Here is a 17,337-nt window from a genome sequence, read left to right as displayed (position 1 = left end):
GTAGGCCTAAGCCATCTGTTGGACATCCCTCGAGGGCTCCTGGACTGCGAGAGGGCACAAGCTGGGCTGAGGGAACCCCAAAGAGTGCACAGATTTTGTGCACCGGGCCTCTAGTTAACTTTATATATTATTAGTCCACTATCTTTACTATGTATTTACTTAGTGAGATTTATACTTTGATATGTTTTCTTGTTACTAATTAGCACCCTTTCTTTTTAGCTTAAAGAAGTCCCTTTAATGTTTCTTGTGAGGCTACTTTAGTGGTAATGAACTCCTTTAGCTTCTGCTTGTCTGGAGGAGTCTTTATCTCTCCTTCAGTTCTGAATAATTTTGCCTGATACAGTATTTGTGTTTAGAACTTTTTATTTTATTTTAGCATGTTGAATATATGATGCTACTCCCTTCTGGCCTGCAAAATTTTTGCTTAAACATAATATGATAGTCATATGAGGGTTCCCTTGTACCCAACAAATTGTTTTTCTCTTGATGCTTTTAAGATTCTCACTTTGTCTTTAAATTTTGACATTTAAATAAATGTGTCTTGGTATGGGTCTCCTTGGTTCATCTTATTTGTAATTCTCTAGGGTTCCTTGTCTGTTTCCTTCCCTAGTGTTGACATAAGAATGTACAAAATGTAGATAATTTTTACAAAATTTTATTGAGACAAACAAAGAATATACCTGGAAGCAGTATCTTAACAGAAAGAGAAAAATGCTTTTCAGAATGGCAGTTTTCAGCTTCTTTTATGCATTTGGAATTAGAGAAGAAGGATAAGGAAGATTATATGAGAGAGCAAAGCAGGGATTGGATTTCAGGATAGTTAACAGGATTATGTATCTCTTAAGGGTGATTTTGTTTCTGAAAAGAGACATTTTAGAGGTGTGTTAATGTAGATTCACAGAAAAACTGGGCAGGGCTTGTGTAAGGTAAAGGTAAAACTTTTACTAAAGAGTATATTCCTGGGGCATGACTGCCTATCATAATCTGTCCAGTTAGGAATTTATGGTAAGATCACCTTGTATCAAGACTATATTAAGAATTTTTCTCAGCATTACTAATCATCAGGGAAATGCAAATCAAAACCACAATGAGATATCACCTCACACTTTTTAGAATGGCTATTATCAAAAAGGCAAGTAGTAAGAATTATTGGTGAGAATGTACAGAAAAGGGATTCTGGTGGGCAGAATCTTGTTTTTTTTAATTTAATTTAATGATATTTGAATTTAATATTGATGTACTTGGGTTAAAATTTACTCTTTTGTTATTTGATTTTTAATTATGCTTACTGGGTTTAATCTGTCCTCAGTATTGCCTCTTTTTATGCTTCCTTTTGATAAACTGAGTAATTTCATGATTTCATTTTTTTTTAAAGAAGTGTTTATTTAGGCCATCCACTAGGATCATAATAAATAATGCAATATACTAATAATAGATGTTTTCATGCATTTATCATATTTATAAATTTACAAAAAACCTGGCTTACAGGGCTGTTGGGACAAGTTTAGAAGAGTGTATTTGGCAATACAGTAAGAGTTAACAGTGTTAAGACTATTAAACAGATTCTCTTTACTATCTTTTTAAAAAATACATTATATATCTGTGAATAAATGGTAATGTTCCTTTATAGTTTCTACTTTTTATAAACATGCCAGAGCTAAGCCAATTGTCAAAAGATCCAAGTTGATAATTTGTTATTTATTAGTATTTCTAATGGGAAACAGATTTTTAGAAAGAAATAAAAATTAACTCTGCATATAAATATGGAGGCTGATATATTGCAAGCCAGAATCATTTAAACAATATAATATACCTGAATGAAATAAAACCCCACAATAGAAGTTTATAAATAGTAACTTTGATACTCAATATACAAATGCTATAGTATTAAATATTTGTAATTTGATAAATGACCAATTATCCAACTGCAAAAGTGGTGAACTTTGATTAAAGCTTAATTTTGCTATTAAACTTCACACACAGAGTTAAGATAGGGTAAATTTTAACATAAATAATTTAAACATATCTTAAACACTGAAAATGTGTTCTTATGTTATTTACAATTAGTCAGTGATACCAGTGTATAGCCAATTGCCAGTCTTACAACCCTCTTTCAACATCTGCTATTACAATCTTCCTTTTAAATGCTTATGCAAATCAGTTTAGTGAAGGAGAGGATCTGTGGTCCAGAGTAATTCAGTGTATGGCCATTTGGTTTGAAGACAGCGTTTAAATAGGAGTGTCATCTGTTTGTAGCATGGGATCTTCAAAACCCATAATAACTGCGGTCCCTTCCACATACATGACCTTTTCATTATAATTTTACTGCTTTAGTCCATTGTAGTGGTAGATAGTAAAAGACTCTGGACCACTGGAGCCCTGATCAGGAAAAAAAATTCTTGAAGAAATGGACCCAATAGTATGATTCCTAATCCTTCTGGATCTAATTTATTCTTCATGAGATTTATATATTCAGGATCTGAAACAAGGTCCAACGTTTTCATCACATCTTCTAGAAGTGAATCAGGTATGAATCCATTATCTTCTGGGTCATAGGTTTGAAAAACTCGCCTGGCTTGTTCTGAAGGAGTCTCGGGGCAACCAAAGCCATATCCTTGGCAAAAAATATGGTGAGGTGAGTTTCACTGCCAACAATCCAAATAGGGAATTTTGGAGATTTCAAGTAAGAACCAACCTTACAGTATCTTAAAGCTTCCATTAAGGTTAAGAACCCTACAGCTGCTTGTTCATGTATACCAAGAAGTTTCATTCCTGAGCATTCTCTATCACCATCCCATACATTAGAAACAGCATGTCCCGTCAATAAGAGGTTAATTAAGCTTTGACTGCCATGTCCATACACAGGATCTATCAAAGGTTCAGTTGAATCTTCAATTTCATTTTTTTATGTTTTCAATGCCCTTTGTCAGTAACACAGAATACAGAAAAAGCGATACTCCAAATTTGCTTCTCCACATTGAATACTGGTCCAAGACAGCATCTTTTAATTTGGATAAACTTCCGAATGATCTTTTCTGAATTAATGAATGAAATCGCTCAAAGCCAAGCTCTTTGACAGCTAAGGCAGAAGAAGAATGTTCCACTTGGCAACTAGACTCTGCAGGACTCCCAGAAATACTAGCGTTTTCCTCGGCTGTCTTTCCTCTTAACCATGAAATGAAGCAGTATGATCCAGAGTTGTCACAACAAGCACTTTCTAAAATATCACATAAGGTGTGACAAAGGAGTTCCTTCGGCTCTTCCTCTGGGCAATCCGTCCAAGAATACTTCTCAGATTTGGAAACAACCTAAGTACCCATCAACGGATGAATGGATTAGAAAACTGTGGTACATATACATAACGGAATACTATGCTGCTGTAAAAAAGAAGGAATTCTTACCATTTGCAACAGCATGGATGGAACTAGAGAGCATTATGCTAAGTGAAATATGCCAGTCAGTGAAATAAAAATACCACATGATCTCACTCATTTATAGATAATAAAGACCATTATAAACTGATGAACAAAAATAGATACAGAGGCAGAGCAGCATTAAACAGACTGTCAAACTGCAGTGGGAAGGCTGGGGAGGGTTGGCGGGGGGAGGAAGAGATCAACCAAACGACTTGTATGCATGCATATAAGCATAACCAATGGACACAAGACACTGGGGGGTAGGGGAGGCTGGGGGAAGGTCAAGTGAGGGTGGGGGGGGGGAAAGGAGACAAATGTACTACTTGTAATATTTTAAGCAATAAAAAAAAATCAGACAAAAAAAAAGAAGAAAAGTGACGTTGTCTTCAACAAATAGTAAAGGAAGAGAGAAAGATTGAAAAACATATAAAACTTTGGACATACAACCAATTTTAAACTGCTAAAAAGTGAAATTATGAGTCACTTGGGAAAATGTGAGCTACTGGATATTCAATAATTTTGAGAATGTATTGTTCATTTTGGGAGCATAATAATGGTATGGTTGCAAATTTTAGAAAAGCCATTATATTTTAGAGTTAAAATGTTAATGAATTAAATTATATGATGACTGAGATATGATTTAAGAGGATTCAAGGAGTGTGGAGAGGAAGATGTGCAGGTTTGTACAGGAAACAAGATTGGCCACTGAATGGTCATTGCTGAAACTGGGTGACAGGCACAGGCTGTTCATTAATGTAGTCTCTATGTTTTGTCTATGTTTGATATTTTCCATTATAAAAATGTTACTTAAAGTTTAAAGCTTCTTTTTCCTCTACGACATATTCATATATTACTTGCTAATATGGTTAATATCATCGTGGGAGACCACATTATAAGGCAAATCATACTCCAATTGCTCCTTTCTATTTTTCTTTCTTGAAAAATTCTAGTAATTTATATGATAAAGTAAACAAGGAAAGATAATTTGTGTTGATCTTGTTTATCATTTAAATTGCATCTATGGCAGAAATGTACTAACACATCCTAAAAGCATCTAAGTAGAAAGAATAAGTACAGTGATGGACATTTAGGTTCCATTACAGTTGGAAACATTATGAGAAAGAAGTGCTTTGGGCTCATGTGATAAGTTTTCATTTTTAAATTTTGACTTCCTCACATTTATTTATTTATTTATTTTTTTTATTGCTTAAAGTATTACAAAGGGTATTACATATGTGTCCATTTTATCCCCCCGCCCTAGACAGTCCCCTAGCCTCCCCTATCCCCCAATGTCTTATGTCCACTGGTTATGCTTATATGCATGCATACAAGTCCTTTAGTTGATCTCTTCCTCACATTTATTGATAGCTTATTTCATTTTGTGGTGATAAAGTTTGAGAATGCCCATATAGACCCCCAAATTATTTAGCAATATGGATTCATGCTAATCCAAGGCTATTATAATTGTCTGCACAAAATAACATTCTAAAAGTGAAAAATAAAGTGTGAAGACATTAACTTGATTCACAATTGTTTTCACTCAAATATCTCTCCCCCCCCCCTTTTTTTGCCCTAGTCTGATTAAACTTTACTATCTGGTAATCTATACTAATAGAAGGGTAATATGCTCATTAGACCAGACGTCTTCCAGAAATCCATCTGGACATCCTTCCAGACAAAGTCATGGTGGCGGGGGCTGAGGCAGAGATGGTTAGGGGCAACCAGGCCAGCAGGGGAGGGCAGTTAGGGGCGACCAGGCTGGCAGGGGAGAGCAGTTGGAGGTGATCAGGCTAGCAGGCAGAGGTGGTTAGGGGCGATCAGGCAGGCAGGCAGAGAGGTTAGGGTTGATCAGGTAGGCAGGGGAGCAGTTAAGGGCATCAGGCAGGCAGGAAGAGGGGTTAGGGGTGATCAGGCAGGCAGGGGAGCAGTTAGGGGCATCAGGCAGGCAGGCAGAGTGATTAGGGGTGATCAGGTAGGCAGGCATGTGGGCAGTTAGGAGCCAGTGGTCCCGGTTTGTGAGAGGGTGCAGGCCGGGTTAAGGACCCCCCTTCTGTGCATGAATTTCATGCACCGGGTCTCTAGTCTCTATGTAATAACAATAGCAATACCAACAACCACCAAAATAAAGCAAAATTAGTGTAATTTATTGAGTCGCACCTCAAGGATTCTCCTAAGGACACTTTATAACATGCTATATAATTTAATTCTTGCACAAAGTCCTAAAATACATCTTTTATTTGTTATATAAGGGAACAAGTTCAGAGGCTTGCCACTTGTCCTAGGTTACCCGATTAGAGTTAGAATCAGACCTGAAAAAGGGGCTAGAGTATATGATTACAAAGCACTTATTTTTTTATGATGTTATACTAGATTTTAATATTAACCATAGTTACAGATAATTTTTTAAATGTATATGACATTGAAGCAATCATTTAATGTTATCTGAAGCCAAATAGTAGTTTTTAGATCATCTGCATTTGTGCTCCATGACTCTTATTTTATCATTCATAAAATGGTGGTTGTAATAAAATAATATCTACATCACAGGTTGATATAAAGATTGCATAAGGCAGTGTATGCAAAAGAACTTGACAAACTCTAAATCAATGTAGAAAATGCAAAGCAGTGCTGCTGTTACTATGTCCCGCAATATGCACTGGATTATACACAAAGATTATTACATCTTCCCCTCAGAAAAAAGGGAGTGTGAAAAATTCTCTACAAAAACGAAGTTATATGCAAGAGGTGAATGTAAAGGTTTTAATCTTCTCTCTCATTATGAAACACATCCATCCTAAGCCTTCTTTGGAGATCTCCTTTGGGCAATAGGCAAATCCTAGGAGTAAATTCATGGAAGGAGACCATGTAGTAGAATGTGATACTGTATGATCCTTTGCCGAAGCAGACTGCTTTTCCATCTTTACAATGTCAGCTGTTTTAAGCTTCTGCTACATAAAAAAGGACATTTTCGTAAGCAGGATAGGAGGTACAGTAGCAAGAACTGCATGCAAAACTGCCAAGAAGCACTAAGTAAATCGACTTGCTGAGGTAGAAAGATCTGAAGATCATACACCCTCTCAGCTGTGGTGAGATAGCTCCTGCTTACCTTAAAGAGACTGTTCAGCTGTCTCAACTGCCCTGAGTTTCTTCTGCAGAGGGAACTTGCAGTTGGTGCTGTCTTCTCAGAATGTGTTTATTGCAGTTATATTTATTTCATTGTTTAAGTTTCTATCACCTTGGCAACAGTGTTCTATTATAAGAATAACACCTGAATCTTAACAAAAGCTACATTGAAGTGAGTTATCTAAGGAGTAAAGCTTCATTCTGTTGTTTTGCTAAAAGTATAGTGTGTTGGGGGTTTAAATAAATGACTATATCTTTATGTGTGCTTTTCTGAGACTTTGGGAAGATTAGGCTCAACAGGGTGTTTATTTGAATGGCAATAGCCCTACTGATGTTGCTGGAGAGATAGTGGCTGGCCTTTCTTATGCTACTTTTCCTCATCGTCTCAGTTCTGCAATTATGCTAAACGGAAATGTTTTCATGGTGTATTTCATGCATATATGTACTTCCATATCTTTGTTCATATTGAACCTGCTGCCTGAAATGCCTTTACATCTTTTTCAAGTTGCCTTTATTCTGTTTCAAAGCTCAATTCAAATGCTATTGATGAAAACTTTTTTCTTTCTTTTTAAAATAATTTTTGTTTTTATTTATTTTAAAAGAGAGGAGTAGAGAGATAGAAACATCAATGAGGCCACCTCCTGCATGCTTCCTACTGGGGATTGAGCCTGCAACCTAGGCATATGCCCTGGCAGGGAATTGAACCAGTGACCTCTTGGTTCGTGGGTTGATGCTCAACCACTGAGCAACACCAGCCAGACTGGTGAAAACTTCCTTGATTTCCTCAAATTTCAGGAACCTCTAAACCAATTCCTCTGTTTTAGCATTTACCATGTTGTTTTATTCATCTGCCCTTCTATTCTGCTACTGTGAAGGCAGAGGCTCCCTTATTCATCTTTGTATCTACAGTATCTACCCTAGTGTCTGGCATTTAGGAAGTCCGGAGTAATGTCTGTTTTATAAATGAGTAAATAGAACTTCCTGGAGCAAGAATCAGGCTTCTTGGATTTGGATCCAAGCTCTACCACTTGCTAGCTCTATGGCCTTTGGCAATCCATAAATTCTCTGTGTTTCTCATTTCTAAAATAAAATAATACGATAACTCCCTTATTAGATTGTTGTGAGGATTTAATATATGTCAAGTATATAGAATAGGGCCACTCATAGAATTAATGTTTGCTATCACTTTTCTATTGAATTTATTTGGGTGACATTGTTTAAAAAAATTATATAGGTTTCAGGTATACAGTTCTACAATACATCATCTGTATATTATATTGATGGTTTATCACCCCAAGTCAAGGCTCCTTCCATCACCACTTATCCCCCTTTTACCTTCTTCTACTTTCCCTCCCTACCCTCTGGCAATCACCATACTGTTTTCTGTGTCCGTGAGTCTTTTCTTTTTTTACTTTGCTTAATCCCTTAACCCTTCTCACTCAGTCCCTAACACCATCCCCTCTGACAGCTGTTAGTCTGTTCTCTGTATCCATTAGTCTGTCTCCACTTTATAACTTTATTTTGTTCATTAGATTCCACTTGTCTTTCTCTGATTGGTTTATTTCACTTACCACAATACTTTCCAGATCCATCCATGCTGTCAGGAAAAGTAAGATTTCCTTCTTTTTTTATGGCTGAGTAGTAGTCCATTGTGTAAAGGTACCATGCCTTTTTGTCCACTCGTCTACATATGGACACTTGAGCTGCATCCAAATCTTGCTATTGTAAATAATGCTGCAGTGAACACAGGGGTGCATATATTCTTTCAAATTAGTGTTTTTTTTTGTTTTTTTTTTGATGTATTCCTAGAAGTGGAATTGCTGGGTTATAAGACAGTTCCATTTTTAATTTTTTGTGGTAACTCCATATTGTTTTCTACTGTGGGTGTACCAGTCTGCATTCCTACTAACAGTACGCAAGGGTTCCTTTTTCTCCACATCCTTACCAGCACTTGTTGTTTGTTGACTTATTGTTGATAGCCATTTGGACAGGTTTGAGGTGATATCTCATTATGGTTTTAATTTGCATTTCTCTGATGATTAGTGAAGTTCAGCATTATTTTATACTAGAGGCCCAGTGCATGAAATTTGTGCACTTAGGGAGGGTCCCTCAGCCTAGCCTGCATCCTCTTGCAGTCTGGGAGTCCTCAGGGGATGTCCAACTGATGGCTCCCCTGTCACGGGTAGCAGGCCTAAATCATCAGTCAGACATCTTTAGCGCTGCAGCTCCTGCCACCACCGCTGTGCTCGCCAGCTGTGAGCCTGGCTTCTGGCTGAGCAGCGTTCCCCCTGTGGGAGTGCACTGACCACCAGAGGGCAGCTCCTGCATTGAGCGTCTGCCCCCTGGTGGTCATTACACATCATAGTGAGCACATGAGCAGCCTTAGCATTTCATTAGCATATTAAGCTTTGATTGGTTGAATGGACAACTGGATGACTAGACACTTAACAAATTAGGCTTTTATTATATAGGACTAGAGGCTCGGTACACAAAAATTTGAGCACTGGCAGGGGGGTGGTGTCCCGCAGGGCCGATCAGGGGGTTGGGGAGCACCCCCCTGTCACGAACAAAGCAGGGCAGATAGGGAGGTTGTTGCCCCACCCCCTGTCACACACAGAGTTGCAGGGCGATCAGGGGGTTTGGGCACTGCCCCCTGTCATGCTGCTCTACGGGCCAGGAGGCCTTGCGGCTCCGCTGATCCCAGTGCTGGAAGGCCTCATGGCTCCGCTTGACACCAGGCAGTGAGGCCTCGCTGCTCAGCTGATCCCGGTGCTAGGAGGCCTTGCTGCTCCGCTTGACACAGGGGCAGTGAGGCCTCGCTGCTCTGCTGATCCTGGTGCTGGGAGGCCTCGCTGCTCCGCTGATCCCGGTGCTGGGAGGCTCCGCTGACCCGGGTGCCAGGAGGCCTCTCGGCTCCGGTGATCCCAGTGCCGGGAGGCCTCGCGGCTCCACTGATCCCGGTGCTGGGAGGAATATTACCCTTTTACTATATAGGATAGAGGCCTGGTGCACTGGTGGGGGCCGGCTGGTTTAACCTGAAGGGTGTCCCAGATCAGGGTAGGGGTCCCGCTTGGGTGCCTGGCCAGCCTGGATGAGGGGATGATGGCTGTTTGCAGCTGGTCACACCCCCTTCAGGGTGGGGGTCACCACTGGGGTGCCTGGCCAATCTGGGTAAGGGGCTGAGGGCCGTTTTCAGGCTGGCGGGTGACTGAAGCTCCCAACCTCTCCTTTTTTTCTATTTTTTTATTCTGGGATTTATTTACCTTCTATGGCTGTCACTGGAACTGAGAGCCGGCTTTAGCTCTGAGGCTCGGCTCCAGCTCTGAGACCTCGGCTGCTGAAAGCAGGGATCTGGGATTGTTTGGATTCTATAATTGAAACACTGTTGCAACTCCAGCTCAGCTGTGTGGCTGAAAGCATGTGGTTTGTTTAGATTCTATAATTGCAACATAGCTGCTTAGAGTGCAGCTCAGAGGCCGGCAGTGGCAGGCAGGGAACCTTGGCTTCCTCCTTCACTGGAGCAAGCAAGCCTCCTGTTCGCTTCAGCTGCCTGGCTGCTGGCCGCCATCTTGGCTGGCAGTTAATTTGCATATTGCCCTGATTAGCCAATGGGAAGCGTGTCAGAGGTACAGTTAATTACCATGTTTGTCTATTATTAGATAGGACTAGAGGCCCGGTGCTCAAAAATTTGTGCACTGGCCGGGGGGTATCCCTCAGCCCCACTTGTGCCCTCTCACAGTCTGGGACCCCTCAGGAGATAACAACCTGCTGGCTTAGGCCCGCTCCCTGGTGGCAGAGGGCAGGCCCAATCCCTAGGTGCCTGCCCCGCAGCCCCTGGTCCGGCTCAGAGCAGGGCCGATTGGGGAGTTGGGGCGCCGCCCCAGTCATGCACAGAGCAGGGCAGATCAGGAGGTTGCGATGCCACCCCCAGTCACGCTCAGAGTAGGGCCAGTTGGGGGGTTGGGGCGCCGCCCCCTGTCACACTCAAGGCAGGCTCGATGGGGAGGTTGCGGCGCCACCCCTGTCACATACAGAGCCGGCTGATCAAGGGTTTGGGGCACTGCCCCCTGTCACGCACAGAGTAGGGCCGATAGGGGAATTGGGGCACGGCCCCTTGTCACACACAGAGCAGGGCGGATAAGGGGGTTGGGGCGCCACCCCCTGTCACCCACAGAGTAGGGCCGATCAGGGGGTTGGGGCACTCCCCTCTGTCACATTCAGGGCAGGGAGGATGGGGAGGTTGCGGCTCCACCCCGTCACACACAGAGCAGGGCCCATGGGGAGGTTGGGGTGCCACACCCTGTCACACACAGAGCAGGGCCGATCAGGGGTTTGGGGAGCTCCCACCTATCAGGCACAGAGCAGGGCCGATCAGGGTGTTAGGGTGCCTTCCCCTGTCACGAACAGAGCAGGGCAGACAGGGAGTTTGTGGCCCTGCCCCCGTCACACACAGAGCTGCAGGGTGTTCAGGGGGTTTGGGTGCTGCCCCCTGTCACGCTGCTCCAGAGGCCTCGCTGCTCCACTGATCCCAGTGCTGGGAGGCTCCGCTGATCCCAGGCCAGGAGGTCTCGTGGCTCCGCTGATCCCGGTGCCGGGAGGCCTCGCAGCTCTGCTGATCCCAGTGGCGGGAGGTCTCGGGGCTCCACTGATCCCGGTGCCAGGAGGCCTCGCTGCTCTGCTGATCCTGGTGCTATGAGGCATATTACCCTTTTACTATATAGGATAGAGGCCTGGTGCATGGGTTGGGGCCGGCTGGTTTGCCCTGAAGGGTGTCCCAGATCAGGGTGGGGGTCCTGCTTTGGTGCCTGGCCAGCCTGGGTGAGGGGGTGATGGCTGTTTGCAGCTGGTTATACCCCCTTCAGGGTGGGGGTCCCCACTGGGGCGCCTGGCCAATCTGGTTGAGGGGCTGAGGGCCGTTTTCAGGCTGGCGGGTGACTGAAGCTCCCAACCTCTCCTTTTTTTCTTTTCTTTTTTTATTCTGGGATTTATTTACCTTCTATAGCTGTCACTGGATCTGAGAGCCCGCTCCAGCATGAGACCTCGGCTGCTGAAAGCAGGGATCTGGATTTGTTTGGCTTCTGTAATTGAAACACTGTTACAGCTCCAGTTCTCAGGCTTGGCTGGATGAAAGCAGGTTTCTGGGGTTTGTTTAGCTTCTATAATTGCAACATTGTTTCTTAGAATGCAGCTCAGAGGGCAGCAGCGGCAGGCAGAGAACCTTGGCTTCCTCCTTCACTGGAGCAAGCAAGCCTCCTGTTCGCTTCAGCTGCCTGGCTGCTGGCCGCCATCTTGGTTGGCAGTCATTTTGCATATCTTGCTGATTAGCCAGTGGGAAGGGTAGCGAAGTTATGGTTAATTACCATGTTCGTTTATTATTAGATAGGACTAGAGGCCCAGTGCACAAAATTTTATGTACTCAGGGGGTAGGGGGGAGTCCCTCAGCCAGGCCTGTGCCCTCTCGCAGTCTGGGACCCCTCAGGGGATGACCACCTGCTGGCTTAGGCCTGCTCCCCAGGGGATTGGGCCTAAGCTGGCAATCAGACATCCCTCTGGCAGTCCGGCAGTCCTCGGGGGATGTCCACTTGCTAGTGGAGAGCAGGCCTAAACTGCAGTCAGACATCCTTAGCGCTGCTGAGGAGGCAGTAGAGGCACCCACCACCACCGCTGTACTGACAGCCATCAGCCTGGCTTGTGGCTGAGCAGAGCTCCTCCCATTTGAGAGCGCCCTTACCACCAGAGGGCAGCTCCTGCATTGAGCGTCTGCCCCCGGTGGTCAGTGTGTGTCATAGTGACCAGTCATTCCCAGTCCTTCTGCTGTTAGGGTCAGTTTGCATATTACCCTTTTACTATATAAGATAGAGGCCTGGTGCATGGGTGGGGGCCGGCTGGTTTGCCCTGAAGGGTGATCCGGATCAGGGTGGGGGTCCCGCTTGGGTGCCTGGCCAGCCTGGATGAGGGGATGATGGCTGTTTGCAGCTGGTCACACCCCCTTCAGGGTGGGGGTCCCCACTGGGGTGCCTGGCCAATCTGGGTGAGGGGCTGAGGGCCGTTTTCAGGCTGGCGGGTGACTGAAGCTCCAGCCTCTCCTTTTTTTTTGTTTTTTTTTTTGTGTTTTTTTTTTTTTTTAATTTAGATTTTTCATTCTGGGATTTATTTACCTTCTATATCTATCACTGGAGCTGAGAGCCGGCTCCAGCTCTGAGGCCCTGCTCCAGCTCTGAGGCTGCGGCTGGCTGAAAGCAGGTTTCTGGAGCTTGTTTAGCTTCTATAATTGCAACATTGTTTCTTAGACTGCAGCTCAGAGGCCAGCAGCGGCAGGCGGGGAACGTTGGGTTCCTCTATTCCTGGAGCAAGCAAGCCTCCTATTCACTTCAGCTGCCTGGCTGCCAGCCGCCATCTTGGTTGGCTGTTAATTTTCATATTGCCCTGATTAGCCAGTGGGAAGGGTAGCGAAGTTACAGTTAATTACTATGTTTGTCTATTATTAGATAGGATGTCTATTGGCCATTTGTATGTCCTCTTTTGGAGAAGTGTCTATTCAGGTCCTTTGTCCATTTCTTAATTGTTTATTTTTTTTAAAATATATTTTATTGATTTTTTACAGAGAGGAAGGGAGAGGGATAAAGAGTTAGAAACATCAATGAGAGAGAAACATTGATCAGCCTCCTCCTGCGCACCCCCCACTGGGGATGTGCCCGCAACCAAGGTACATGCCCTTGACTGGAATCGAACCCGGGACCCTTCAGTCCGCAGGCTGACGCTCTGTCCACTGAGCCAAACCGGTTACGGCGATTGTTTATTTTTTAAATTTATTTTATTTATTTATTTTTTATTTTTTTTGGTGTTAAGTTTTATAAATTCCGTATACATTTTGGATATTAAGCCTATCAGATGTATCATCGGTGAAAATGTTCTCCTATTTAATGGGTTGTCTTTTTATTTTGTTGATGGTTTCCCTTGCTTTGCAAAACTTTTTAGTTTTATGTGTAGTTTTGTTTTTTTCCCCTTGCTCGAGGCATTAGATCAGAAAAAAACATTGCTGTGAGAAATGTCCGAGATTTTACTGCTTGTGTTTCCTTTTAGCTTTTTTATGGTTTTGAGTGTAACATTTAAATATTTGATGTGTTTTGAGTTTATTCTTGTAATAAATTTACTCTTGGAATAAGAAGGGGGTCTAGTTTCATTTTTTTGCCCATATCTGTCCAAGTTTCTCAACACCTTTTATTAAAAAGACTATCCTTAGTTTATTGTATGTTTTTGTCTCTTTTGTTAAATATTGACTATAGAGTCATAGGTTTATTTGGGCTCTCTATTCCGTTCCATTGATCTATATGTCTTTTTATGATAGTACCATACTATTTTGATTACTGTGGACTTATAGTATAGTTTGATACCAGATAGCATGATTCCTCCCACTTTATTCTTCTTTCTCAAAATTTCTGGGGCTACTTGGGGTCTTCTGTGGTTCCATATAAATTTTTGAAATCTAGTCTGTGAAATATGTCATTGGTATCTTGATAGGAGTTGTGTTGAATTTATAGATTGCTTGGGGGTAGTATGGACATTTTAATAATGTAAATTTTTCCTGTCCATAAACATGGTATGTGTTGACACTTATTTGTATCTTCTTCAATTTCTTACTTCATTTCCTTATAATTTTCTGAGTACATTCTTGGTTAAATGTATTTCTAGGTTTTTTATTTTTTTAAGCAGCTGTAAATGGGATTGTTTTCTTAGTTTCACTTCCTGATAGTTCATTATCTATCTATCTATCTATCTATCTATCTATCTATCTATCTATCTATCTAAAAGCCAAGCGACCTGAATGACCAGAATGACCAGTTGCTATGACGTGCACTGCAGCCAGCCAACCAGCCCAATGGGGGCGGGGCCGGCCAGCCAACCTCCCGCAGTCCCTCCCCCCTCCGGCCTAGCTCTGATTGGGCCCTAATGGGGGGAGGGCTGGAGGCCAACCTTCCGTGGCCCCTCCCCCTGGACGGCTGGACGCCACCCATGCATGCCTTCATGCACTGGGCCTCTAATTGGTATATAAATGCAACTGATTTCTACATATTTATTTTGTATCTTGCTACTTTACTGAATTTGTTTTCCAAACTACTACTCTTCTCCTTTTCCAAATGTATGTATTTTTCCCATTCTGATAATAGGGTGTCAGTAGGAAGGCAGTAGCATGACTGCCTGTCCACAACTCAATTTATGCTACCGGCTTTATGTCTGGTATTTTTTTTGTTTCTAGTTTTTATTCTGGTGGCTTGCCAGTTGGTCAAGCTATATTACTAAGCCACTGTTCGCAAAACTGCCTGGTACTGGCACAAGAACAGACATATAGACCAATGGAACAGAACAAAGAACCCAGAAATTGACCCAAGCTATTATGCTCAATTCATGTTTGATAAAGGAGGCAAGAGCTTACAATGGAGTCAAAACAGTCTCTTCAATAACTGGTGTTGGGAAAATTGGACAGAAACATGCAAAAAAAAAGAAACTAGACCACCAACTCACACCATACAAAAAAAAAACTCAAAATGGATAAAGAACTTAAACATAAGATAAGCAATCATAAAAATATTAGAAGAATCCATAGGTAGCAAAATATCAGACACATGTCATAGCAATATCTTTACAAGTACAACTCCTAAGGCAATGGAAACTAAGTAGAAAATAAACAATTTGGATTATATCAAAATAAAAAGCTTCTGCACAGCAAAAGAAACCATCAACAAAACAACAAGAAAGTCCACTGCATGAGAGAACATATTTGCCAATGTTATCTCTGATAAGGGTTTAATCTCCAACATTTATAGGGAACTCATACAACTTAACAAAGGGAAGATAAACAACCCAATCAAAAAATGGGCAAAGGAACTAAATAGATACTTTTCGAAAGAGGACATAAGGAAGGCTAAGTGACATATGAAAACATGCTCAAAGTCACTAATCATCCGAGAGATGCAAATCAAAATGACAATGCGGTACCATCTCACACCTGTCAGAATGGCTGTCATCAACAAATCAACAAGTGACAAGTGCTGGAGAGGATGTGGAGAAAAAGGAACCCTCGTGCACTGCTGTTGGGAATGCACACTGGTGCAGTCACTGTGGAGAACAGTATGGACTTTCCTCAAAAACTAAAAATGGAACTCCCATTTGACCAAGTGATCCCACTTCTAGGAATATATCCCAAGAAACCAGAAACACCAATCAGAAAGGATATATGCACCCCGATGTTCATAGCAGCACAATTTGGAAACAGCCTAAGTGTCCATCAGCAGCTGAATGGATTAAAAAGCTGTGGTACATCTACACAATGGAATACTACGCTTTATTAAAAAAAAAAAAAAAAGGAATTCTTACCATTTGCAACAGCATGGCTGGAACTAGAGAGCATTATGCTAAGTGAAATAAGCCAGTCAGAGAAAGATAAATATGACATGATCTCACTCATTTGTGGAATATAATGAACAATGTAAACCGATGAACAAAAACAGATCCAGAGACAGAGAAGCATTGATCAGACTGTGAATCCTCAGAGGGAAGTTAGGGGAGGTTGGGGGTAAGTGGGGGAGATCAACCAAAGGACTTGTATGCATACATATAAGTCCAACCAATGGACACAGACAATAGGGGGGTGAGGGCATGAGTTGGTGGGTCGGGGGGGGGGGCATGAGGGGATAAGGACACATATGTAATATATTAATTCTATATAATAAAGAAGTGATGTGCAAATCGACCATCACACCCTTGCACAAGATGGCTGCCCCATGTGGTTACAAGATGGCCGCCACAATATGGCTGGCAGGGGAGGGCAGTTAGGGGCGACCAGGCCAGCAGGGGAAGACAGTTGGGGGCGACCAGGCCTGCAGGGGATGGAGGGAAGTTGGGGGGACCAGGCCTGCAGGGGACAGCAGTTAGGGGCGACCAGGATGGCAGGGGAGGGCAGTTGGGGGCCACCAGACTGGCAGGGGAGGGCAGTTGGGAGGGAACAGGCTTACAGGGGAGGACAGTTAGGGGCAACCAGGCCTGCAGCGGAGGGCAATTTGGGGCGATCGGAAATGAGTTAACAGTGGTAATGGGATCAAGATCACATTAGGTCTCCTGGGCCAATATAAGGACTTATAATGGGTGAAATGGGAAAAATATTAGAAGTTCATGATCACTGGATTGGTACAATTTAAAGTGTACCAATTGGCCTCTATGTAGAGAACAGACTTTATGGGAGGAAATACAGAAGCAGAGAAAACAGTTAAGAGGTCATCGAAATAATCCTGATGAGATTATGGTCATTTTAACCAAGGTACTCCCAATAGAGGTAATGAGCACAAATATATTCTAGGAATATTTAGAACCATAACTAATAGATTTGCTGATAGATTGGATTTGGGATGTGAAATAATGAGGCGTTGAGGATGTCTTCAAACTTTTTGATTTGAACATCTGATAGCATGAAATTGATATTAATAAGATGGAAAAGATTATGGAAAGAACACGTTGAAGAGGAAAGAACCTGAGCCTGGTTTTGGACATGTTTAGTTTGAGATACTTATTCAATATCAAAGTAGAGATAGAGATGTTGACTATTCAGCTGGATAAATGAGTCCAGTTTGAGGAAAGGTCTGAGCTCTGTTATAAATTTGGGAGCCATCAATGTACACAAATGGTATTTAAAGCCATATGACTGAGGATATTACCACAGGAATGAGTGTGATTTGAAAAGGGAAAAGGTTCAAGGACTTAACCTGGGGAAGAAGATATTTAGAAATCCATGAGATGAAGAGAA

General features: G+C 42.6%; 1 pseudogene; it reads right to left on the bottom strand.

Moving 5' to 3' along the window:
- Positions 1-2,008: 2,008 nt before the first annotated feature.
- LOC118675146 overlaps positions 2,009-17,337 on the bottom strand; it is a 29,856-nt pseudogene continuing 14,527 nt past the window's right edge.

The sequence above is a fragment of the Myotis myotis genome, unplaced genomic scaffold (genome assembly GCF_014108235.1).
Source record: "Myotis myotis isolate mMyoMyo1 unplaced genomic scaffold, mMyoMyo1.p scaffold_m19_p_2, whole genome shotgun sequence".
Classification (NCBI taxonomy): domain Eukaryota; kingdom Metazoa; phylum Chordata; class Mammalia; order Chiroptera; family Vespertilionidae; genus Myotis; species Myotis myotis.
Note: the sequence above shows the minus strand (reverse complement) of the source record. Positions and strands in the feature narration are given on the sequence as shown.